Here is a 27,453-nt window from a genome sequence, read left to right as displayed (position 1 = left end):
ATTTTAGACAACTCGAGGCAGGTCTAAGTCTAATTTCAAACGTGATAGGTTTCAAGTTGGAAATAGGTTTGAGTTGAGGGGTGGGTATAGGTTTCAAGTTGGAAAGGCACCTTGGTTTCAAGGACCGGGTTGGAAGGTCTCAGTTTCAAGAATCGGTTGGAAACTAAGAAACGTTGAGGATGATTACTTTTATGTGCCAATAAAACATATGAAAGATCTATAGTGACAAGTGTGCATAGAAACTATCCTCAATGAAGTGTTGGTCAAAAGGAAGCTTCAATGATGTGTTCCCAGGAGGGGAGGGAAAAGTCTGACATAAACTATCCTCTATATCATTTAGGAGGTGCTTGATGAACAAGAAGAACGTTTCAAGGTGTACCTCATTGGAGAAATTTGTGTCGTAAATATTCCTATGCATAAAACACTAAGAAAGACTTCTCTTCACTGTGAAATTGGTAAGGTTTTTCCATGTCTTTCTTGTCCCATAAAAATATCCATTTTTTTTCTTGAAAAAAAGTCAACCCACCTTACGCTTGAAAAGTTCTTTTTCCGTTTTCATCCCATCAAATTCAACAAGTGCACTTAAGATTTGTTTTGTTCCTCTGCAAATATCTTTTCCACTTAGTGATTTTTTGTTTTCTACATACTAACATACTAACTCAGTGACCGTTAGCTAGCTTGTGCATTCTAACGCACAAGTCGATTGCCACCAGTTCTTGGCATCACCTTTCAACAGATAAGAGCCATAATTCACTTTGTCTCATTTTGGCATCTTCAGAAGCTCAAAGATGCGTTGTTTCCGTACCAGCTGCGCCAACTGCTATCATGGCCAAGGCCATTGCAGCAGGTGGTGACGCAAAAGCAGCAGCTGGTGAAATCATTGCAAGGGAAGCATGCATCAAATTAGAAGGTATCTATCAAGAAAGCAACATGACAACATAGACATTGATTGGGACTGTATTAAATGGACTATTAAAAATATCCTTAACTAGGTGATCAAATTAAGTTCAACAGCAAAAGATAATGCAGAAATGCATATATCAAAAGTTACATCAAGTGGTTTAAAAGTTTCCATTAAGAAATAGGAAATTAAAAAGTAGGGACCAATAACAAGTACAATAGGACCTAAGTGGCTAAGTCACCTCAACAGGCAAAGCATCTGCTGCCAGTGCGTGCACGATCATCAACTATTAGGGGATTCACCCCATCTGACGATGTTAGCTCATGGATTCCAGCCAAAAGAGGCCTCCAATTTCTTAAGATTGCAACAAAAGGTGGTAATATTAACTCCAAATACTGTTTACGAGGAGGTCTTTTATCCCTACCAACTGCATGGTATACTTACATGACAAATAAAATGGACGAAAAACATGATTCTTCCAAAAGGAATGGCTCGTAAGCACATTTATCATTTCTTAACATGCACAGAGAGTTAGCCTCTAATCTCCTGGCAAATAACAAAGGTACAAAAATTTCAAATTCTGTGTGCTGTTATTTCTGGACCAGCAAGAGCTTACCGTGCAGTACCCAAAGTAAACCAATTATATGACAAGCTAGCAACCCACAGAGTGCAAGAGCCTGAAACACCAGAAACATAAACAATTCATACACTGCCATTTAAGCATCAGAAGAAAGAATAAACAGTATCAATAAAGATAGAAAGGAAGATCTAGTTAATTGCCACGGCAGGCCATGCAACTGTCCAAGCTGGAAAGGGAAATAAAAAGATTAGTACACATACACAATGTCTAACGCGCACACACACAAGTACATACATATGCAGCAATTTTGGATTCCCATCATACAACTTCAAAAAGCAAGCAAATGCAAGAATGGCCAAATCATGATTATAACTTAGCCGTACTTGCCTGTACGGTAGAAATAGGACCATCATATTTGTGTTCATGCTTGAACTCATAATGACGGAGAAAACAAGAGATCAAATAGGACTTACGGTTCCAGCACTAGAATAATGTGAGCCATAGTGGAATTTTGGGATAGTTGGATCATCAAAGCTGGAGTATCTTTCTACAAATTTTTCCAAGCGTTCAGCATTCAGAGCACCAATGGGCTGCCAGAACATATATCTAAATTTAAAAACAAATACATAAAGCTCCAACTGAAGAAACAACAAGCTTCATAAGAAGCAATGAAAGAGGTCCCTGTATGAAGATGGATCATCCAAATCTAAATCCTTTGAACTGTAGTCCGCAAGAATCCAAGGGAAAACAGGATACTGTTACAAGAGGCAACTTATAAGACAAATTCTCAAAGAACAAACAACAAACAGGCTTGCATAGTTATTTGACAAAAACCTGAGTGATGTCATTATAACACCGCCCAGCAAGAGTATTTAGTTGCATTAGATACTCAAAATTGCTAATCTGCATCAAACATTATTCCATAAGAAGGCAATAATCTGCGCTTCACTGTTACAGAAAGAATCACATCAATGTTTCAATCAAAATTTTACCTCCCACTCAAAATTTTACCTCCCACCTAGACCAACGCCCCATAAGCTGAGTTCTCTTGAGCAGCTGTTCTGGTCTGTATGAATAAAAATAGAAAAGAGCAGTTTAGGTTTAGAAGCATAGAGCACTGATAAGATGGTCCATAAAAAGAAAGGCAACTTGAACTAACCTGTGTTGCCAAATATATGTTATTTAGATGAGGTGGTCGGGCTTGAACAATTGCTCTATATGTGTTTCTGCGTCCTTCAGCAGTCTGCAATAAAAATCACAATAATCTATTAAGCATCAAAGTAGGACATGATACTGCTATGCAAAGCTTCATAAATGAAAAGAGCAGAGAGGGATCATACCCCAAAATCAAAAAAGAAGTTTGACTGGTCGATCATAAACAACTCCAGTGCACTTCTCCGCAAAAGGTATCTGCATCACAAAGCAACTAATGATTGAAGAGATTACACCACTGTTTTTCCTTTTTTCTCTAATTTATTTTTTTCCTTATTTTTGTGTTCTGTGTGGAGGCGTTTCGGGTCATTAACTAATTCAGCCCCTTGAAATACCGAACTGAATATGCCCAGTAACTTCAAGGGAGACCCTGCCATTCCTTTGTCTACAAAATGAGGGTATACCTCTTATGTTTTATGCTACTATGAATATTTAAGTTTAATAAAACTGTTTGTCTATGTGTGTTCTACATGGTTTAAGCCTACGTCATTATTCTTTCATATTCTGAATATTTTAAAAGCTCTTGCGCAAATTGCGTTACTCGTCAAGTGATTTATTCCATTCTGTCCTAAGCACATCTCTTTTACAAGTATATTAAATTATAACTAGAAGGGTCTACTCTATAGAAAAACTAGCATCACTGTTTTCAAAACATTCAGGAGAACCAAGATCCAAGTAGTGATTTTCGTCCATAATTTGCCTTATCTGAGTTAGTGTAAACGGAGCCAAACTCAAACGAAAAGAAGTTATCCTTTAGGTGATCCAAATTAAAAAGTTTATCAAGAGTAAGATTTGAATAGATTGATGATCCTCTGTCAAGAACTAAATAGATCGTGTATTCTCTTCCTATAAAGACAACATAATGCTGTGCAGCCAAAGTGATATTGAAAAGTTAAGCATACAACCAGAATGAAATGAATGCATCCAACCTTCTACCAAAAAACTTGATGAAGAGAGGACGTAGGCCAAGTCCAATCCGTTTCGGCACTTACTCCATTGTTTGAAGAAACTTCATCAACTAATTTATCAGCTATGAAGTTTATTCTCTTTGTAGTTACCTGGACAAAATTATTCAAAAATGCATTACCAGCAATATTTTTCCCTAAATTTTTGTGGCAGGAAAACAACATAAAGAGAATAATATATGACTGTCAATATGCTTGTGTGACCAAGGGAAAATACTCCACCAAAATTTTTGTCAAGATGAATTAAAGCAACCGCTCACCTGAAAGGTTCCTCGTATGACTCGTAAAGGACGCACCATTGGTGAAGAAAATTCGACAACGATTCTTTCATCTGATTCACTCAGCATGTGCCCAACAGTGGAAGAAGTGCTTTGTCTTTGATGTGCTTCAGAGACTTCAGCAACACCATGGTCCACAGGAATCTGAATAGGTGCCTCAGCAACCACAATAGGCTGCTCGTGATGACCCTTCACCTCTTCCCCTCCGCTCTTCCTATCTTGGATGTCATCAGCTTCGTCCCGATCATCATCTTCATTGCCAGCTTCAAGTAACAAAGCCTCAGGCACAAGAATCAAAGTGCTAGAAGGAAGAACACCAGACAGAGGCTTCTGCGTCATTTCTGCGATCAATAGGCTGCTCCTGATCAGGTCTTATTGAAATATATTCAAAATTTGCAGCCGCACCAATATGCTTAGATCCACGATAATTTCTTCTTAAGCATTTTCTCATTTGATAAGAACTTTCCATAAAATCCAACTTCCAAAACTCCTTAAGAAGCAAAAACGTTCTCAAGTGAATTAGTTTTTCATCACTTGATGCTCATTATAGAGTGATGCAAGGGCCTTATAAACACTAAACAGAAAGAAAACCTAGTGATAAGTGTAAGGAATAGCAGCTACATACATAATTGTTTTGACTTGTTGATAAGAACTTGCCCCAACCAACGATCCTTCCAAAATCTGACTTGTTCTCCATTCCCAAATTTCCACTCAACTTTGTTTTGTAGCCAGCTACAACCTAGAAGAAACAAACAAGCAATTTGTTTGAATATGCATCTTATTTCCATTCTCATCTCATTTATTATCTCATTTCTTCTCAAACGACCACGAAGTCAACCCTAAATAGGACCATCATGTTCAAGCCCAAAATCTACAAAGAAGTTTGGATTCAGCTTCAATCCACCCTTCTCTGTGTCCATGTCAATTGAGCCCTCCTCCAAGATCTTTGGATAGAATTTCGTGCTAAAGAGCGAGTTAGTCACCTACAACCTCTTAACGTCCAAGCTCAACCGGATCATTTGTGGCCCACCTCTAAGTCTATCTTCCTGAGGAAAGCAAGAAAAGGTAAGAACAACAATGACTTAAACACACGTTTTTACTTCTAAAACATCAAACTAAGACTCCACCCCATCTTTAGATACTGCAACTATCTGGCTTCCCTTCTGAATGAGTCCACCAACCCATAGTTGTCCAGTCAAAACAGGCTTTGAAGGGTCCTCAATGTTGTATCGCCTGACATCACCATGCAGCCAGTTTGAGAAGTAAAGGAAGCGATCATCCAGTGAGATAAGGAAATCAGTCACAAGTCCAGGCATGTCGGGCATAATCCAATTCCGAAAGGTGTCACATCAGCAAATGGTACCTCATGGCTCCACGATCCACTTGGAGTCTGGAAAAACATAATCATGTTGTTGCTTAATGCAGACCCAACGTAACTTGTATAGAATCTGCAGGACAGTATCAAACTAGTCATAAGTAATAGCTGTAAATCAGGCCCAACAAATTAGGCAAATACTTCAAGAATATCACTCTTGAATCTCCCACTAACTCAACAAGGCAATACACAAGGGTCCTCTAACAAGAGGATAAAGAAAATATATATTGATCTTCAACCAAACAAGGCAAATACTACAAAATGTGGCTTAACAAGCCATAACCTAAAAGGGGACAACAGTCCCTTATTTATAATACAAGGGAAGAAGAGAGGAGGAGGGGAAATGGCTGTTGGGCCATTTCCAACGGCTAGAATTCTAGCAGTTGGAGAGAGGCCCAACAGCTAGTTCCCCTCTTAAATAAAAGAAAAGGTTAGAAAAATACATAAAAGAAAATGAAAAATTACAAGAATGACCTAGGTACCCTAAACTATACACATATCTATATATGTAAGACATATATTAGCACACTAATATATGTAATCTACATGCATATATATATATTCTAACATCCCCCCTCAAACTTACGGTGTGATAACCGAAAGTTTGCCAAGGAGAAATTGAAACCTGCAAGAGCCTTGGTAAAGAAATCTCCTAGTTGATATTCAGATGGAACATATGAGAGATCTATGTTTTTCTGAAGGAACTCTTCACGAACATAATAACAGTCCATCTCTATATGCTTAGTTCTTTCATGAAATGTGTGATTGCTAGCAATATAGATTGCACTTTTGTTGTCGCAACAGAGCTTGACAGGATTCATGATATGAATTCTCATGTCCTTCAATAAGCTTTTGAGCCACACTATCTCCATTGTTGTAGTTGCCATCGCACGATACTCAGCTTCTGTTGATGATAGTGATACCTTATTTTGTTTCTTGCATCGCCAGGAGATTAAGGAATCACCTAAAAACACACAAAAACCAGTGGTGGAGTGCCTATTGTTGGGATCTCCACCTCAATCAGCATCTGTAAAAGCAACTAATTCTAATATAGAAGAGGAAGACAAAAATAGTCCTTTGTCGATAGTGTTTTTCACATAACGGACAATCCGCATTGCCGCTCCCATGTGCACTGAGGTGGGTCTTTGTTGAAATTGGCTTATCACATGCACGGCATGAGCAATGTCAGGTCTGGTGATGGAGAGATAAGAGAGGGTGCCAACTATTTGCCGAAAAGGAGTGGGATTCTCCAATATCTCTCCATCATCAATTTTCATTTTTACTTCTAGTGCTTTTGGAGTATCCACCACTTTGTCATCTGAGATACCTGTTATGTCAACTAATTCACTAGCAAACTTCATTTGAGAAAGAAGATAACCCTGTTTGCTATAAGCAACTTCAATTCCAAGAAAATAAGTTAGGTCTTCCCAAATCAGTCATCTGAAAGCATTTGTTAAGAAAATGTTTTACCTCTACAATCCCTTCATCATCACTCCCAGTAATAACAATATCATCAACATACAATAATAAAACAATTACACCTACGGAAGTGGTTTTTACAAACATGGCAGTGTCAGAGTGGCAAGATTGAAAACCTTGATTAAACATGACACTACTAAACTTGTCAAACCAAGCCTTGGGAGGTTGTTTTAAACCATAAAGGGCTTTCTTAAGACGTAAAACTTTGCTTTGAGGTAGATCAGAACCAATGGGAGCACTCATGAAAACTTCTTCCTGCAGGTGACCATTTAAGAAAGCATTTTTAACATTCATTTGAAAAATAGTTCAATGTTTAACAGAAGCAATGGCAATAAGAGTTCTAACAGAAGTCATGCGAGCAATAGGAGCAAAGGTTTCTTCACAATCAATCCCATATTCTTGAGCATATCCCTTGGCAACAAGTCTGGCCTTATATCTTTCTAAAGTTTCATCACTTCTAGTTTTGATTTTATAGATCCATCTACAACCAATAGTCTTTTTTTCCATTGATAGAGGCACAATATCCCAAGTCTCATTGCTTTCAAGAGCTTTAAGTTCAAGATTCATCATGGCTTCAATCCAATTGGGATCGTCCTTAGCTTCAAGGTAAGAAGATGGCTCATAAAAAGAATGATGTGCCATAAGACAAGCTCGAAATTTTAGGGAAAAAGACTCATAAGAGATAAATCTTTGAGGAAGTCCAATGTGCCTTTGGGATCTCCTAGGAAGAGATTGATTAGTTTCTTGATTTTGGGGATCTCTTCTTCTATAAACTAAGATATCATTTGGAGGAATCAAATGAGTAGAGTTATCATTGTTGACTTCTTCAATTGGCACTTCTACAACTTCATCGGGTTCATCATCATCAATATCATTAGTCCAAAGAAAAGTATAATCTTCTAGTTTCTTGGGTTTATCTTTGAAACCATCTTCATTTTCTAAAAAGATCACATTTCTAGAAACATAAACTTTATCTCTTTCAATATCATAACATCTATAACCCTTTTGAGTTTCGGAATACCCAATAAAAACACAAGAAATGGCTTTGGAAGAAAGCTTATCGTCTTTGTCACTTAACACAAAACATTTGCAACCAAAGACTTTAAGTCTATTGTAATTAGGTTTAACATGGTGAAGTTTTTCAAAAAGAGAAATATGTTTCAAAAGTTTGGTAGGCATTCTATTAATTAAATAGGTTGAAGTCAAAACAGCCTCAGCCCAAAAGTTTTTGGGAACATTTTTAGATAAAAGAACGGCTCTAGTAGTTTCAATAATGTGCTTATGTTTACGCTCGGCCACTCCATTTTGTTGTGGAGTGTTAGGACAAGATCTTTGATGAACAATGCATTTTTCTTTTAGAAATTGTTGAAATTCATTTGACATAAATTCTCCTCCCGAATTACTTCTAAAGACTTTGATATTTGAGCCAAATTGGGTATAGATCATGTTGTAAAAATTTTTAAAGTTTGTGAATACCTCCGATTTGTGTTTGAGAAAGTAAACTCAAGTACGTCTAGAATAATCATCAATAAAGATCACATAGTACAATAATCCTCCTTTCGACATAATAGGAGCGGGTCCCCACACATCCGAATGCACTAAATCAAAAGATTTTTGGGCAATAAAGTTTTTATTATCAAAAGGTAAGGCTTTCATTTTAGCCTTAATACAATCATTACAATAGAAGTTCTTTTGACAAAAATTCTCCATGAAGGGAAGATGAGACATTTTTTCTATATTGGAATGTCCAAGTCTTTGATGCCAAGTTTGAATGTCACATTCTTTGGAGGATATATTGCAAGATGGTCTTGAAAGGTCCAAAAAGTCTATGTAGTAGAGATCTTTTGTTCTAAAACCTTCCCCAATCGTCTTCTTGGATACTCGGTCCTATATCAAACATTTGGATTGTGAGAAGATTATATCAAAACCAAGGTCTGCTATTTGAGAAACGGACAATAAATTTAAGCTTAATTTAGAAATGTGTCTTACTTGAGGTACTTTTAAAGTTTTGGATCCAAAATCTAGGTCAAGATTTCCAATAAAATCAATTTCAAGAGAAGTACCATCCGCCGTTTTCACAAAGGAATAAGAATCATTTTTAGTGCATTCGGTGAGAAGGGATCCGCAAGGAGTCATATGAAAAGATGCACCTGAATGATTGAATCAATAATCCAAGAATACTTACTTTACGAAGTAAATGCCACGGTAGCTCCCAAAGTTGAAGGTGAGCCTCCTCCTTTTAGAAAAGGTTGAAGAGCACTTATGAGTTGATCAAGTTGGACGGAGCTTGCTTCTTTTCTTTCTTCTTGAATTGGAGCCGCAACATTGCTTCTTTTGTCAAAAGTTCTAAGTTTTGGACATCTTGGCTTAGTATGTCCTTCTTCTTGGCAATGATAGCAAATAACTTTCCTTCTTGCTCCTTCATTTGTACGATTGAAGTGAGGAGGTCTATAAGGTCTGGCAAACACACTGTTGACTTTATCTTTATCAAGACAAAGACGATTTTCTTCCATTTGAAGCTCCGCAATAGCCTCATTCATAGATAGTGTTTTAGAACGATGAAATAAAGCGGTTTTAACACCATCAAATTCAGGTCTAAGACCTATGATAAACTTGTAAAACTTGTAACGTTGTATTTGCTTTTCTCTAAGAATAAGATCTTGTGTCCAATGTGGTTCAAAAATACTCAATTCATCATACAATTGATCCATTTCGGTCACATAGTCTTTAATGGATCTATCTCCTTGTTGAAGATTGTGAATTTTGAGTTGAACATGTCTCTCATGGTATGAGTTTTCTTTAGATATTCCCAAGCTTCTAGGGCAGCATTTAATTTAGAGATTTGCCCACTAGTAGCATTGTCAACACACGTCAAGATCCAAGTAATAATTTTGTGATGACCAACACTCCATTCTTCCCATTTCTTGTTGTATTCAGCCATTACTTTCTCTTTTTCGGTTCCATCCAATTCCATATCCCTTCCATCAACAACTTTCGTAAGGACTAGTTGTGGTTCAAGTTTTGTCCCATCAACTAGTCCCCAAAGGCTTTTACTACGAATAGTGTTCCACAGTTCTAGCCCATTGTATGTAATTTGTTGATGAGAGTTTGGGAAATGGAAGAGAAAAGACTTTGTCATCCATGAACACAATCAACAAGGTAGATCCACTTACAAGTTATGAAGAAGATGGTAGTCACGTGAAAAGAAATCCACGGCAAGGATAAAAACTCAGCAATAATAGAGACCAGCCACCCTTCCAACAGCTACAAGTTCACCACCAAGGGAGCTAAATTCCGTCAAGAAATCACCAAAAAGAAGCCAGCATAAACACTCTTCTTTTTGTGTAAAACTGCAGCAAGCAATATCTCGAACACTTGGAGTACTTCACAGCTCCAACGTAAGAGTAAAAACTGATCCTTCAATCTTGAATGGCAGCAAGACAAAGAGCCAAAGACGAGGCTCTGATACCATGTAAATCAGGCCCAAATTAGGCAAATACTTCAAGAATATCACTCTTGAATCTCTCACTAACTCAACAAGGCAATACACAAGAGTCCTCTAACAAGAGGATAAAGAAAATATATATTGATCTTCAGCCAAACAAGACAAATACTACAAGATGTGGCTTAACAAGCCATAACCTAAAAGGGGACAACAGTCCCTTATTTATAATACAAGGGAAGAAGAGAGGAGGAGGGGAAATGGCTGTTGGGCCATTTCCAATGGCTAGAATTCTAGCAGTTGGAGAGAGGCCCAACAGCTAGTTCCCCTCTTAAATAAAAGAAAAGGTGTAACAGAAATAGAAAAATACATAAAAGAAAATGAAAAATTACAAGAATGACCTAGGTTCCCTAAAATATACACATATCTATATATGTAAGACATATATTAGCACACTAATATATGTAATGTACATGTATATATATATATATATATATATATATGAATACATACATTCTAACAATAGCCACTACAATAGATGATCATATCAAACATAGGGTACACTTTTCACGCCGACGATATTTGACACTGACCTCCAAAGGTAGGAGATCTGAGTTACCAAGGTCCAGTCTGTTTCAGTTCACCATCGGGCCAGCTGTATACATGTAGATATCTTCATAACAACCATCTTCTACATGCTGGAGACTGAATCCTTTTGTAAAAGCTTTTGGTGCTCCCCATGATGAACTAATCATGGTCTTGTGTCAGGGCTGAGTCATATCCAAATAGAGGATTATTACCAAGTTTCTCCCATCTGAACAAGAACATACATATCGGAGATCAAAAGTACCAGATTTCAACACAAATGAAGATGTGCCGATCAAAGCACTCACATCAGATGCATGGGATAAAAGCTAAAATTCATTCCAAGAAGTCCATGTGATCTTAAGAGATGTATCTTATCACAGCAAAATCATGTGAGGACAGAGATCATGCTCATGTGAGGCAGAGGCAGTGTTAAGTAATCTTGTACAAGAAAAAAGAACTTGCCAGAACCAGTTCACTAATGTGAAAGCTCAACCAGTCACACATAAATTTATAAAAAGAGATCAGATTTGGTGTGGGAAGAACTAGTGATACTGGCACAATGCAAGTCCCCTGCTTGTTTTCTCTAAACAATGAAAAATAGAAACTGTTGAACATATATGACAGAGGACTGTGTTAGTGAGCTCATGATTGAAATAACATGTCATCAAAATAATTGCTGCAGACCATAAAAGATTTCATTCAGAAAATTTGTAAGCTTTGAGGACAATTTTAATGACCAATATTGAGATAAAAACATTATGAAAAAGCAAGAATGGATTATCGGTGGGGTTCTAAGCCATGATACATTTTGAATATGGAAAGAGAATACTTACGTCTCACTGCATGCATGTTATGCATGTACAACATCTTATCTGAATCCCCCCATATAAACATGGGGGTTGGGCTGACCTGCAATTCTAAAATTACAAAATATGCCCTTACAAAAATACATGGAGGAATCTTCGGATGAAAGAAATGGATCAAAACGCAGTTCACTACAAAGGAAAGTTTCTTTGCTAGTTGTGCTCTCCAATTCTCCTTGAGAAAATGCTTTTGAAAGCCTTCTAAGGTAGAATACAGAGAAAACTTCAAGCATGATCTTTTTGGCTTTAGATTTGTTTAAACAAAATATATCCTTCAATTTGTCCAAAGCAGTAAGCTGCATATAGAAAAAGAACAAAGAAAAAGGTAAAAGCACAAGCAAGGAAGCTGCAACTAAGGACCTCCATCTATTCGCATAACCTACAAATGTTTTGGACATCTATGAATCCAGAAACTGCATAATGTAAACTCACGTTTTTTTTTCTTCAATATGCCCATTATAGAAAGTTTGCATTAAATATGATCGATAAAGAAGCTTCAGGTCATCCACTTTTCCATCCATCATGTTTACCACCTAAAACAAGAATAAATAGTAGTGACCAGAAATTGCACACTAAGAAAACCACCAGATTCAACAACTTCAATTATATCATTGTAGAGCACTTTTTTTTTGCCTGAAGTGCTAGATTCTGCACTAATAATTTATGATCAAAGGAGAGATGGACAATGGCACTTATGGCATGAACCTCCAAAGTTGCCTCACCTATAAGCTGTGCAAAATAACAATAATCATTATGAAAAGAAGAAAGAAACAGGAAATTGAAAGAGGAGTAAAACAAAAGTCAAAAGAGTATGACAGTAGGCAAAGAATAATTCAAGCACAATTACCTCCATTGTTCATACCAACCAGTAGTTCAGTTTCTTCTCCCTGTTGAAATAATTGAGAAAACAAAACTTTTCTACCACTCTAGAGACAAACATTGGCATATTTTTAAAATGTAGGTTAACACATGATTGTATCATAAGCATGTTGGACGTGAACAAAATAGATTCACATATTTTTAGAATGTAGGCTTCCATGTTAGCAAACACATGATTGTATCATAACAATGTATGATATGCAATTCAAAGACTATCAGAATGTGACACACACCCATGAATTTGACCAGATTATATTTATCAAAAGAATCAAGTTGTCACGGGCTGATTTTTTCAAGCCTATTTGGCCAGCGTTGCGCCGAGGGATAGTCGGTCTGCAACACAAGTGAAAGCATTGAAAAAGGAAAACTAAGAACCTAAGACAATAAAGCACCTAAACAACCCATGTCACAATGAAAGTGAAAACTAAACATGACACTATGCAGGAAACCATTAAAGCAGAAAACAATTGCCCAACTCAACAAAACTAAATAATCAAACTAAATCAAAATCGGATCCTACTGAATACAAATCAAACCAATGACCTTAACCGCTGGACATGTGCAATAGCTAACAAAAGGATCTATTTAACTAACCTGACACTAACGTGATACAAGAGAAACTGAGCATTATCCTCATCTAAAACCATGAAGGACCTGAGGACATAAAATTGATTGGTCCTTTTGAAAAGAGATAAGAGGTGTTCCATGACAAACTCAACCCTAAGTCTGGGTTATGTTGAAGACACTCGGTTAAGATGGAATAATGGGCTAGGCTTAATCACTTGTCCCAAATGATATGCATCTCTTGAGACAAAGAAAATGAAATTCGTCAAACTCAACATGAGTTGACTAGGTTCGAGGACTTTCATCTATTCCATGAATGGACTAATGGTTTGGTAATGGAATAGCCAACATCTTTCAAGGCCAAAGGGAATTGGGAATGAAATGACAAACATATTTCAAGACCAAAGGAGATTGGTTAGTTCCTCCTATGACTAGAAGAGATGTCAAGTTTTTAGTTTGAAATAGTTCAAAAATGATCAATTTAACTAATAACCATGAGTGCTCGTGTTGTGCAAATAATATGGCCTTCATTTACACATAGCGCCTACCGTACAAGCATTAGGATTCATTTCGCGTCAATGTCGTCAAATCTCTAGAAGGGATGCCTTTCAATTTCCAAAATATGAACATAAAGGAATCATCCTCGGCATCTTAGGTAATCAAAAATAAGAGAAGATATTGACCCTAGGACTACACATCTACCAAAGATTTTCACATTCAATTCCTGCGAGTTCAGCCTTTATGTCTTTCATCTCTTGGTAGACACCTTTCGCTTTTTTTTTCCTCTTTTTTTTCTTTCTTTCTTTTGCATTCAGCTTTTGCCTTTAAATTTTTTTTTCCTTGATTTTTTTTTTTAGGTCGACCTTCACCTTTGAGGGAATACCTCACCACCCCAAAGGCTACTAGGAAGCTCCACCGCTTTGGTGGTTATGTGTAGCTTTGTCACATATCTAACCCACTTCACCTTGTGGGTTTTCGATGAGCCAAAGGTTCATAAGTCGTTATCTTCGCGGTATAGACAAAAATCACCTATATGCCTACCCGGTACTCTTGATTACTGACCCAGAGGAAGGACTACACAAGCCCCGAGCCAATCTCTCAACTCTCAATTTGCTACCTGCCAAGATCTTACAAAGGATTTTATTACAAGAGTCAATAGCATTTCCTAGTCTCGACTTTCTCAACTTCACAGGACCTTTCCTTACTGCTCATATTCAAGATCTTTTCAGTTTTCCTCTTCCATTGTTTGGCAACAAAAATTTGAAATTTTATCTTTCTGCTCAAGGAGGTACTAAGAATAAAGAAAAGCCACATCATTGTGTGAGAAGACACTTTTAAAATGTTTTTAAGCAACACTCAAAATTATCACTTTTACAAAAATTCTTAACATCAAATGGTATATCACCAAGAGGAAGGAATTCTACTCTAAAGAAGAGGGTGAATGCAAAATAGCATAGGTTGGTTGGGTAGAAAAATGAACTTCACCAACTCTCCTAGAAACTTCTATACGAAAGGTTGGTTTAATAGTGATGATTTTCCATAAATGTTTGAGTCCTCAACTGATTGAAAGTTTTACAAATGGTTTAGGTTAAGTTCTTATCTTTCCCCAAAGGAAGCCCAGGATAAACCAATCCTATGTGGTGGGTTTTGTAAAATCATCAAGTGCATGATAATGACAACTACGAGATTGCACTCTGTTAGACTCTAAATGTACGACTATCCAGCAAAGTCTGATCAGTCTTGTGCCCTGGTTACATGATTATAATCTTCAATTTCACAAGCTAATTGAAGTCCATTGTAAAAAAAAAATTAACAAAAAGTTTCTCAAAGGCAAAAGAATACCGAAGTACAAAATGCTTAGGTTTATAATAATCAAGGAACTCCAGTACTTGCCAAAAAATCGTCATGAAATGTAACCATCAGAAAAGAAAAACGAAATCAAAGTATGAATTTAGTGTGAACTGTCTCCCAAAATTATTCAAAAATAGCCAAATTCAGAAGCACTTAGAGTGATCCTGTATGTGGAACAAAATACTTATGAAATAACAAATTAATCAGAGAGAAATTGGCCTGCAGCTTGCTTAGCAGCAGAACACAACAGAAACAGCATCAGTGATGAACTATCATATCATGAGGCCTGTAGGAAAGGATTCAGGAAAAGAGCAGCAATCTTCAACATTGGCATGACAGATGCATTGTTTCCACTGTTGTTAGGCATGTGAGCTTATGCAGGCCACAAGAACATTTTACCTTCCTAGTTTAATCCCTTGAAAGTATTTTATGACTAGAAAAAGGCAGCAAAAACTCACGTTCTGATACAAGATCATGCCACGAATACTCTAGCCCATTAAGATTTATAATAATTTTTATAGGATTGACCAATGGCCTTATCTATATATGTTGGAAAGGAAACAATCAGACAGATGAAACATAAACAGAAGAACCATCATCGACCAGTTAGCAATTGGTATCTGCTTTTACTTTCCTGGAGGAAATAGGCAAATGAGAATTTTGCTCCAAATACACAAAGCCAGAAAGTCATATATCTGCATTTTATCAATATGAAAAAACATGAGCACCATGTTCATGGGACTGTGTGCCAGTTCACACAGTAAAGAGTCAGACTTCACAACAGCCAAAAGGATTCATCCAGTCCAATGTGCCTAACAACCAACAGAGTACAAAGAAAATGTACATTCCAATTGCACACAATTGGGCTTCAAAAGAATGAAATGCCATCACTATCAAGAATCAAAATGGAAGCATTCTCAAAACCCAAACATTTATGCAACAGAAACAAGAAAGAAACACCAAGGACAAAAAAAAAGTCAAAAAGAGGACCAAACTGTGTCTTATTTGTCTTCCTCCTCAGTCTAAAATTTTCTCTTTTGGCTGTGTGGCTGTCTGATACAAACCTAAGATAAGTATTCATTAGTTTACAAAGTCCAACCATAACCCCTGGATCCCAGTGCAATTTCCTGGATGAATCCAAAACAATCATCTAAAGAATGCAATCTGAGTTTATAAATGTTGGTTTAGAAATGGAAGCTCAGATATCAAAACTCAAAAGCAATGTTATCCGTATCGTACGATACGGACGCGTATCGTACGATACGTATCGTCCGTATCAACGTTTTCGATACGTTACACCTATTAAATACGATACGCGTCCGTATCGTACGCGTATCGTACGTATCGTGCGATACGGTGGGCGTATCGCACGATACGTGCGATACACCCCCGTATCGCACGATACGGGAGTAAAATTTAAAAAGGGGCCGTCGGGCCCCTTTTTGCTTCTTATTCTCAAACCGACGCTCCTCTCTCTCTCGTTGTGGGGAGTCTTGGGACGGTGGGAAGCTTGGAGAAAGAGGGTTTTTTGGTTTTTAACACCAAGAAGGTAAAAAATAACTCATTTTTGCCGTTGAATCGTTCATTTCTCTTATTTCCTACATTTATTTGTATGTTTTTACTTGTTTTGTGAAGATATAATGTCGGATCCTGCATGGCAGTGGTGTACAAGGGTGAATCCCAAAGATAGATTAAGAGTTAAGTGCAATTATTGTAAGCAAATCATATCAGGAGGGATTTCTCGCTTTAAACACCATTGACGATGCTTTTTGTTTTGAGTTTTGAAAACTATGTCAATATGTTCTGAGTTTTGACTTCTGAACTTATGAATTGTGATGTAATTGAATACTCTTAGGTTGTTTAGTATGTTATTTTGTTTTTTGAATGTTTGATTTCTTATTTTGGAATGTCTTGTTCATATGCATAGCTCACAGGTCATACTTCATATACATGAATGATGAACGTTCCTTTAAATACATTTTTCTTGAATTTTTCTGATTTTTACTAGTTTTTTCGGATTTTTTTAGAATTTTTCGGATTTTTTTTTCTATTTTTTATAAATTTTTAATATTTTTTACAAATTAAAAAATTAATTTTACGATACGTTACGATACATTTACGATACGTTACGATACGGCGTATAGGTCGGCCCGACCGATACACGATACGATACGGCAGTGATAACATTGCTCAAAAGTACTAGCTGACACGCTTGCCTGTTGAAGCACATATTCATGATGGAAAGTTTATATTGATCTATTTTTTCATTATCTATAATGACCTAGCAAGCATCTATGCACAACCACATGCACCTTGTAGAGCACATGATCAAAGATCTGAAAATCAATTTTGTGGAACATAACCATTGTGCTAAGTCACGCAGGTATTGCTTTTATGGAGCAGTATCCATACCCATATGGGTACGTCATCGGTACGGGTACCGGTATGCCCATGCTACGCCCCGAGTACAATCAACATACCCATGACCATATCCTTTTTTTTTTTTTTGACATGCTCAATGTTAACCAAGTCCATTTCTGTCTAAAAATTAGGGTTTTTATTCTTTTTCTTTTTTTGGACTCATGAATGTGTTGTTCTGTTTGTTTAAACTTTGAATTCTTATTTTTTGCTTATATATATATATATATGGTCGTACCCAAGTTTTTTTTTTAAAATGGTATGTACCCGTACCTATGTGACATAGCCATTGTGAAGCACAACACTACAGAAATAAGCCAAAACAACTGCCAAGAGAACCACCCTAGTCATGGGCACACCCAAACACCTAAAAAATCCTTCATATACACAAAATCAAACTAACACAATATTCCATGTTTGAGCACAAGACAAAGATATTTCCACAGGAAAATACAGACTTACTTGATAAAGTCAGTTGTTCGCTCATACAGTCCAACATAATGTCTTTCCTTAAATCAGAAAAGAACAGCTGTTAAGAACAACAATAAATGAATAAGATCCATAGAAAATACAACGGGAAGAACAATGGAGAAACCAAACCTGATGCATCCACTTTATAAATCTCCTAACAAGCCATTGATCATATCGGTTTGTCAGCCTATTTAAAGCTGGAATGCGCATGAGTAGGCTAAAGGCCAGCTGGACACTTGCATATGCAATTAGAACAAAGATGTAGGTCTTGTAGAAAACGGACTTTGGATTTTGAAGTCCCTTCCTGCATGGTTATCACTATCATAGTTTACATTTGACAATCTATGACTATATGATTCAACAAGGGACAAATAAACATAAAACAGTAAGTGCAGCGACATCAAAGTGAAGTCTTCCAGATTAAAAAAGAAACAACAACACAAAAAACTCACACATAAAGATATGATACAAATGCTGAAGCAACACCAAACCAAAGAAAACGGAGAACAATTCTCATCACAGCTAAACGACGAGTTGTTGAATATGCCCCATACATCATGACAATGTCCATACACCTACATGATTAAAGGAAACAGATGATGTAAAATCATGGCCTACTCCTTGCCTCCTAAATGACATCAAGAAACAACGCAAGGGAATTAAAAAGCAGTACCAGTAAACTTACTCTCAAAAAACTTCATTATTACAAAAGTAGGACCTAAACTTAGTAGCTCATTTAAGGTCTTTGAATTGAACTTGCCTTTGTTGAAAGCAAGGATAGTCAGCCCCTGCACGCATAATATGAAATTGGCCTTAAGCATCAAATAGATAACAAGCTCATAGTAATTTAAATCAAGAATGAGGATCGCAGAAGGACAGAAGAGATGAAGCATTAGAAATGGCAACTGAAAACGGTTACAATTATCGGAGTATTAACAAAGAACAAGAATGCAAACAAGATTAGAAATGACAACTTCAATGTCGACATGCAAGAGCTCATGTAGCCAGAATTATCGTTGTCATGAGGAAAATAGTTAAAAAATGGAAAAGTACACAAAAGACTGCAGGTGTTCGCACTTCACAGGGACAGAGAAACTGCCCTAACAACAAGGGAAATAAATTGCAAACTATGCCAAATTTGTAGTCGTACCACATAGAAATGTGTGACTCCAAACATGACAAACCAATGATTTTTCATAAAAGTTGAATATACTTTAAATGAAATGTGTGGCAATGATGAAAAACTATTTTCTGGTACCATTTAAATATTGGGAGACATTTAAGTGGTCAGTTTTCATTATTTCTAATGAAAGTGTGCATATTTTAGGTAGCATCTAGTTGTTATTTTATTATGTTTATGGAATCCATGTTTGTGATTTTCTGTGTTACATATCTAAGTTTGGAGCCAACCAGTACAGGTTACATTATGCATTTTACAACATTGATTAGAGAATTTGGAACTGGTGAAGTACTAAAAAAAGATCAAGATGACATATCATGTTTGATAAGCACTAAGCTCCAAAACATACTAAACCAGGCTACCTTATAGTTTACACAAAACTTTTCGTTTTCAGAAACCATGAAATCATTTATACAGGTGTGGTTTGCGGAAGGGAAATGTGAAAAGGAGGGAAACCGAAATATTATATAACTGCTTAGACAATAGTAAAGAACCTAAAGATATGACAGTAAAAAATAAGCACTTCTCAGTTTACAGATTAGAAGTACCAGAGCCACATATCAATAGTTGACAAAATAGGGATACAATGACATATCAACAACAAAAGATAATAGAAAACCAAAGGTTTTGGTAAAGTTCTTTTGCACCTTGGTAACCGACACTAAAAGAATATTTTCAATAAGGTTATGAAACAACAAACTTAGCATCTAATTTTCGGCAAGCCTTCCCAGGAATATAGATAATTTAAAAAAGTTTAACTATATATATAGGAACAACAGATCTTGGTTAGACAAACCTATACAAAAATACAAATAATATCATTATATCTATGTAACATCAAGTCTTTTGAAAATAGCATACTACTTCGTTGTAAATAACATTGAAGCCAATTTCCTATCGATGCTGTGATGTTGCAAAAACTGTCAGTCACATCCGTAGCCACACATTACCTAAGAGAAAAATCAGGTAAAAACTAAATCTTGTAAAGAAAGCTGAAATGTTTGTAACATAAGCTCATCAAAGATGTACATAACCAGAGATGATGGAGTTCCAGAGATGAAAGAATTTCATCAGACCAACCTGAAATCCAAATACATACTGCAAAAAATCTAGTACGTCTGCAGTCCTTGTTGCTGGCACAGAGAAGGTATTAGGCAACTTTGGTAATCCACTGTGGTATCTGACTGCTGAAATAGCAGCTTTAACCTGAGAATAGGTATAAAGAAGCCAATCAAAGATGTTCCCCAGACAAAATAGTCATGTTTCCACAATCTTTTACCTCAGGAAAAGAAACAATCATATTTGTTGAAGATGGAGAATCCAGTGGTACAATGTTATCAACAACTAGATCCTCTGACATTGCAGCATCTGATTCCATAACCCTTTTCAACTGGAGAAAAATGAACCTTTGGTTATATAAAGGCCAAGAAAGCAAAGGGAAAAGAATAAATCAAACAGGAGCACGAGAACTGGAACATAATGACTTTCAGATAAGCAAAAACACAGACTGCACTTGTTAATTACAAAAGCAAAAAGTCAGCATTTTGGAGTTCATTATTAACCAGTACTACCAATGAAAATTTAAAGAACCAACCTCTTCAGGAATTAATTTGTCTGCATCTTCTGGGGATACTTCCTTACTAAGCTGTTCAACAACCGCTCAACTTTCAATGTTGCCAAAAGTTAAAACCCTCTTCCTTTTCAGGCTTCTGCGTTCTAAACTGGATTAAAATTAAAACAGTAAGTTAAAATATATCGTGGGATGGGCAATCATATGATATGCAGATGGGCAATCATATGATATGCAGATTTTAGTTAAACAGAACTTCCCGCAAAAACATAGCACAACATCTAATATAAATTAAACAAAATTCATTTAACCATGTAGTGAAAATAGCAGGGATAAGGGCCCTAAAAACTACTAAACTAGTTTACAAGCTAAGGCCATCAATTTCACCAAAATATGATAAAAGGACCTATAGCACTTTTTTACAATATTTTCACAAAGAAAAAAATCATAAGCTGACTACATATAAAAGAAACATCTGTAACTCATCTATTTTGTGTTTTTCCCTGTAGCTTGTAAAACTCCTGCAAACGGGCAATGTCCTGGGTCCTATCTATGGCTCCTGCTTCTCATTTGGCAATTTTTTGCTGGAAAAAATAAAAATCGAGAGCTGTAAATTGGTTTTGAAAACAGAACTCACATAAGAGCTTTGGAGAAGCTCATCTCAAGGATGACTGGAGAGAGTAAAAAATAAAAGTTGGCTACTAAAAAAGGTGAAGAAAAAGAGATAAAGATTTATAAGATACTTTAAAAAATATATGTCAAAGCAGAAGACATAAACATTACCTTTAAATATGTTAGTCTAACTAAATGACTTAAAGTCATAAAGACATAAATATTCATGTACCTTGATAACCGACATGAGACCAGTTTTGAATTGCAAGACACCCCTTCCCTCACTATCAGGATCCAAGTTCTGTGCCAAGGAATATGCATGTTCACATACTGCATAACGATTCCACAGCCCGTAAGTTAGATATTTGACAACACAGAGGAAGCCAAACGGTGACGTATTCTTGATTAATACCAGGCACCATGTGAGTCAAAGGAGAATTAAAGTTCACAAAGTTAATTATCTTCTCTCAATGTGTAAAAGGACAAGTACTCAAGCTAAGCAGCTATTGCCAAGAAAAAAGTTTATCACTATCCTTTTACCGGTTTGTTCACATTCGACAAAGTCTTACATTACAAAACCAAAGATATCATTAACAGCCTAACAGGCCTTATTTGCATGATTTATTCAAGCAACTCTGCATACAAATCAATGAATTAGAAGAAGGAAAAACTGAGGTGCAGACATGGATACCAATGTCAATGTCCAACAAGTTTAAACCAATGAACTAGAAGAAACAAAAACTATGTTATGTGGGCAGTGATAATCTGGTGCCAATGTCAGTGCTCAACAAGTTTAACATGCTCAACATGGCTGATCTTGGCAAAATAAACACTTGGACATATCTATCAACACTTGAACAGGACCAGTCAATAATCTGGTACCAATGTCAGTGCTCAACAAGTTTAACATGCTATATAATTGTATTCCCATGTCCAAAAACATAAAAAACACTACAAAAACATATTTGGACAAGCAAGATGTATTCGATAGGACAAAAACAAAAACAAAAAAAAACGAAAAAAGTGAGTCTCAGGCCTTTATAAGATCTTATCAACACATTGAAAGAATGTCATTGAGAAAAAATAGTAACAAGGGATGTGTTAGGCACAGTATCGATAAGGCTTGTGTGGGGAGCCTGTCATGCATTTCTTAGTTTCAGTCTTCAGACTCTTGTGTGTTTCGGGCCCTTAGTTATGACCCAGCGAGTCTGTTAGCTTGCATAGAGTCGGGTGGCTAGTCCAGTTATGCAATAGACCCTGCCCACGACACTCGTATATATTGTAAGGCGAAACCCTAAAAGGCAGTGAAGAATTTGAATCATCCAGACAAAGCTGGGCTCTGTCTCTCGTGTGGGTGAGTGCAAAACAGGAGTTAGCAAGAACGGTGCTAACAGGATGTTATCAAGCAATGCACAATTCCCAGCACCTTATGAGAAGAAGATGCTATTCCATGCCTCCTTTATTTGTAGATATGGATCTCATAACATAAGATCAAGTTACCCACCCAGTACATCGCCCCCAACCAACCCTGCCCATAGCACCAAGTCCATAATTTGGATACTACTTGACCGTAGTTCACATTCCACAGCATGCTATTATACTTGTTAATGTGGCATTAGAGTATATCATTATTGAAGTAAACTCCCAAAAGCCTTCTTCATGTTATCTAATACCCTATCTCTTCCTTCACTGTTAATCTGATATTAGAGTATATCATTATTGAAGTAAACTCCAAAAGTCTTCTTCATGTTATCCTAATTCCATCTCTCTTCCTACACTGTCTTTCAGTCCTCTCCTTCTTATTTTCCATTTGTATCTATCATGATATTTTCTTCTTTTCCGCCCATTTATGTCCACCTTTCAATCAAGGTCCAAACTCCATGCATTTTACAGGCATTCTACACAAGAATTGCATCTAATCAATCACAGAGACTATCTAAAAATAGAATCATTCTATGCATATAATATATATATAAAAAGTGAAACTTCACAACTCTGTATCCTACAACTCCAGTCTAGAAGGAAAAGGTTATTCACCAAACTAATTTCTGTCATAACTTGTTTCAATTAACCATCATCATCCTACTAATGCTATTTTTTCCCAGGTTGATGTTTCATATTCGTGTCTAATTCTACGTTGCAACAATGTTTATCTGTCCCTAGCCTATATTTACTACTTTGACTTTCCTTCACCAGTTTTTCTTCATCATGGCGTATTCTAGACAGCTAAGCTTGCTCAATCCCTATTTCTATATCAGGTTTTCAAACAAGTCAGAATATGTGAATTTACCACCTACAAGAAGCACACCATCTCAAACATTTTTAGTTACACATCGATAGAGCAGCGATAGCTCTCAGCTACTCCCCCCCCCCCCCCCCCCCCCCAAATACATCCAACACCAAGGGGTATTTCATTTGTGAATGGGACTAATGAACTAAGTGACATCATAAATTGGCAAACTCACTGAATCCCAACTAGTGGCCTGGCAACACAGTCCAAGTAGGCAACCACCCACTTGTAGTTTTGGATTGAACTGGTCACAACCAAAACCTGGCGAAGACCGTGTAACTTGATCAACTCGTCCAAGCTACAAGTGTGGATTCAAACTACTCAAATTGGGTTCATTTGTTTACACCAAGTCTGGAATTTACTAATAAGAGCTTAACAGTCTTCATTGAGAGGTTGATTCAGACCAGTCAAGTTATATCAATTCTAATAACTCCCAGACATGTGAAGAATAAAGTATTTCCTTATTGACTGTTAGGTTTCTTTCTCCTTAATTTGTGTTGTTGGACTTAGACATTTAGACAGGCTTTGACAAGTTTCAAGAGAGACACTCGGAGGGCATTAAACTCTGAATCTCCTTTGAATTAAGAGTGTGTTTGATTTATGAGACATTCTTCACTCAAGTGAAAGTTGTATACATGATTCATATCAGGCCATCAAACATGGATGAAGTTGTCCCAGATGACTTCTCCTCACAACATGCTGTTCACTGTACTAAAAAAATCAATAAAGTCAGTCTTGATCCAGCTAAAGTTGTCCGAGTTGACTCATCAAGTCAAAAGTGCAAGCCCCAACGAGTTTTTGGGTAGGCCAACTATGAATGCAGGGACTACAATGTAGCCTTTTTGGAACTATTATAACAATAATGGAATATAACATGGTCACATCATTTCAAACAGCTCTGCCGAAACTAAATACCAAAATTTGGTTTTTGATTATTTCAAACTTCTTCACTAGTGATCAGAAGGAACTTTACCTAACTAAACAGTGAAGAGGAAAGGTTTCAAGGGAGTTATGCTATCTGAAGGATCTGAATTATAAAAACCATCACAGATTGGCCTGCAGCTCTGGATTATCTTATCAGTAATGACACATTCAACAAAACTTTCAAGGACCGGTGAGAACAGTAACATAATGTTTGGGATCCATCTTCAATGAGTTGTAGACAATACTCTTTTCTGAAAGAATGTCTCAATTCAGCTCAAAGTTATCCACAAAGATAGACAAATAGAAAACTCTCAATATCTTTATCTTTCTTGATTGTAATTTTTCCATTAAGTAACGCCAACAAGTCCACATTCACAGGCCCATGACTAAGCACTTGCTAGCAGGCTACAGCTTCTAGTGCAAGATTAGGGATCGCAAATGGTGCTAGCTTCATGCAAATAGTTACCACCCAACGAACCATTAGAGAACCCAGGTTTTTGGTCAAGAAGAATATAATTGAAAAACCCCAACCCAATAAATACTTTATTCTTTCAAGTGCATTGGTAATCAGAAACAAATATAAAAAGTAAGATGCATAAACTTCACTGCCCACACTTATTGAACCTAAAAATAGAAACTTGATGCATAGATTCAACAAGGCCAGTGTTTTCAACTTCTAGAAGATGCTCAAGCAGTATTCACCAAACAATCAGGCTCTTGATAATTTTCAGAACACTAACATCAGGGTGTTTTATTTTCTTTATTGTACCCAATATCTGTACACTATGCGACTCAAACCAGTCTTGAGAGATCCCAAAATAAGGATCTAGAGATCATGACACTCCATATGGGTTTGTTATGATCAGAATTTTCACGGAAATCCAGCTAACTAACCATTGAAACAATCATCTAGCACAGACCATTGAAACAATCATCTAGCACAGAATTGGAGACAAAGAAACACGCGTGGTACTTGCTTCTAGGATGGGCATGGTTTCTACAATAGAAATATTTCATTTCGACCGAATATGGAGAAGAGCATCTGCTATTAAATGAATCAAAGGTCATCATCATGGAGGGAACTGGAAAAAGCGTATACCAAAATGGCAAACTTCATTTTCAGGTCAAACGACACCTAAACTTCACAGGAACACGAGCCCATGAAGCAACTAAAAGTAAAACACAATCACGCTACCACATCAATTCGTCAGCTGCTATGAGTATCGCGTCAGCTGCTATGAGTATCGCATCAATATCTACGCTCCTCGCAAGAGAGGAGGGGACGTTTCCCACAATGTCACTAACAGCTTGCCCGAACGCATCAGCCCCACCCCGACGCTCCCTCCTCAGGACCGCCTCCACAAGCATCTCCCAATTGGTTTCCACTCTCGACATCTTGCCCCCTCAAAACATTAAACTCCACTCTGTCGCTGCATCAAGATACATAAAACGACCAATAGCCAAGCAAGCAATCAACAATCCGCCCGGACGCAAAAAAGAAGAAAGGAGAAATTCAAAAGACCTACAAGTGTCGGGCTCCAAATCAATATCCAGAAAATGAAGTAAACAGTTAAGGCCAAAACCCTGGATCGACAAGACAACCACTAAGCGCCAAAACAAGAACGTCGACAACCTCGACGTCAATGAGATCAATAAAGAAACAAAGCAGAGAAACGATAACCCAGAAAAGGGGACCATGAAACATAAAAACTAGATTATCTGCCTCCAAACAAGCGAAAATCTCACCTAAAATTTCCAACCAAAAACGACAACCCTAGCGCCTAACAAAGGTACAGAACCAAAAATGACATCCAAATGACCCAAGAAAAGAGGGAATTGATTGAACCAGAGTCGATGGAAGGAAGCGGCCAGACCAAATGCAGAACAATTGATAAACCCATGACAATGCACAAACAATCAAAACAACGAAGAAAAAGACGGGACGTCAGAGATTATCAGAATGGCGACATGCTTACAGGAGAAGGAAGAAGGAGGAGGGAGAGAGCGCAAGAGACAGTGCGGCCAAGTTCCGGTCAGCCAGGGCTTTGTTCTTCACCAAGGCATAGACTCATTGGTCCGATTTCGCGGCCATTGACCTGCTTACCGGCTACTAACGGCTACCTCCATACGAAAGACGGTTTCAGGGGCCCATTTCGTTTTCCTCCGCCATTTCCCTTCCAGTGGGACCCACGAACCACGACGTCCAACACTTCTCTGCCATCGTGGTCACGTCACATGACTGGCATACAGAAAAGGGACTGCTACCAAAGGCTTTCTAACCGTCCATCTTCCAACTGATGGTTCAGATCAATCCCTTTCTTGCTTTGATTTTTCAAAGGTGGGTCCCTTCTTTCTTGTGTTGTTTCATTTTGGTACAAATTTCATGATTTTGAAGGCGCCATTTAATTTATGTTTTTGATGTTTAGAATATGAAGATCCTCTTCGGCCTTTTTCACCCCCGAGTGAAGAAATAAGTGACAGCAGATATTTGACATAGTTACCAAGCACCTTAATTGAACAAAAAATACGTGGAAAAAATAGTGATGTTTTTTAATAAAGAATTCATGTGAGATACCATACTAAAAACTTACCTGCTTGACCCTATAAATATAAGGCAGAAGATTTTCATGCTTTCCATCCTCTTAAGCTTAATATGCTCCTTTACAACAGTACACCTCCTAGAATCATGTCAAACCTAATTGCTGGAATGCTTACAATTAGCACGAAGGAAAGAAATCCACCGATGAACAGCACTGCACCTGAAAATCAAGAATTTATTCCAGAAAAAAATCACAAACCGATAGGTTTGTTGTGAAAAGCAAGCCAGCAAAGAAAATATCAGTATCAGTACCATATGGAATTCCAATGAAAAAATCATGAATTTCAGATATTTTTTTCAACTCAGCACCTTCACTAGTAAAAGTTTCCACTTTCATTTACTGGCTCTGGAGGGTTCTCCGCTGCAGAAGAAAGATACTCCCTTCCCTCTATGGTGACTTGTTCTGCAATCA

The 27,453-nt window shown here is 37.1% G+C and overlaps 1 pseudogene; it reads right to left on the bottom strand.

The window, feature by feature from the left end:
• Nucleotides 1–960: 960 nt before the first annotated feature.
• Nucleotides 961–25,837, bottom strand: LOC116265822 (callose synthase 9-like; annotated as a pseudogene).
• Between the last annotated feature and the right edge of the window lie 1,616 nt (nt 25,838–27,453).

The sequence above is a fragment of the Nymphaea colorata genome, chromosome 12 (genome assembly GCF_008831285.2).
Source record: "Nymphaea colorata isolate Beijing-Zhang1983 chromosome 12, ASM883128v2, whole genome shotgun sequence".
In the NCBI taxonomy this organism is placed as follows: domain Eukaryota; kingdom Viridiplantae; phylum Streptophyta; class Magnoliopsida; order Nymphaeales; family Nymphaeaceae; genus Nymphaea; species Nymphaea colorata.
This window is presented reverse-complemented; position numbering and strand designations above follow the sequence as displayed.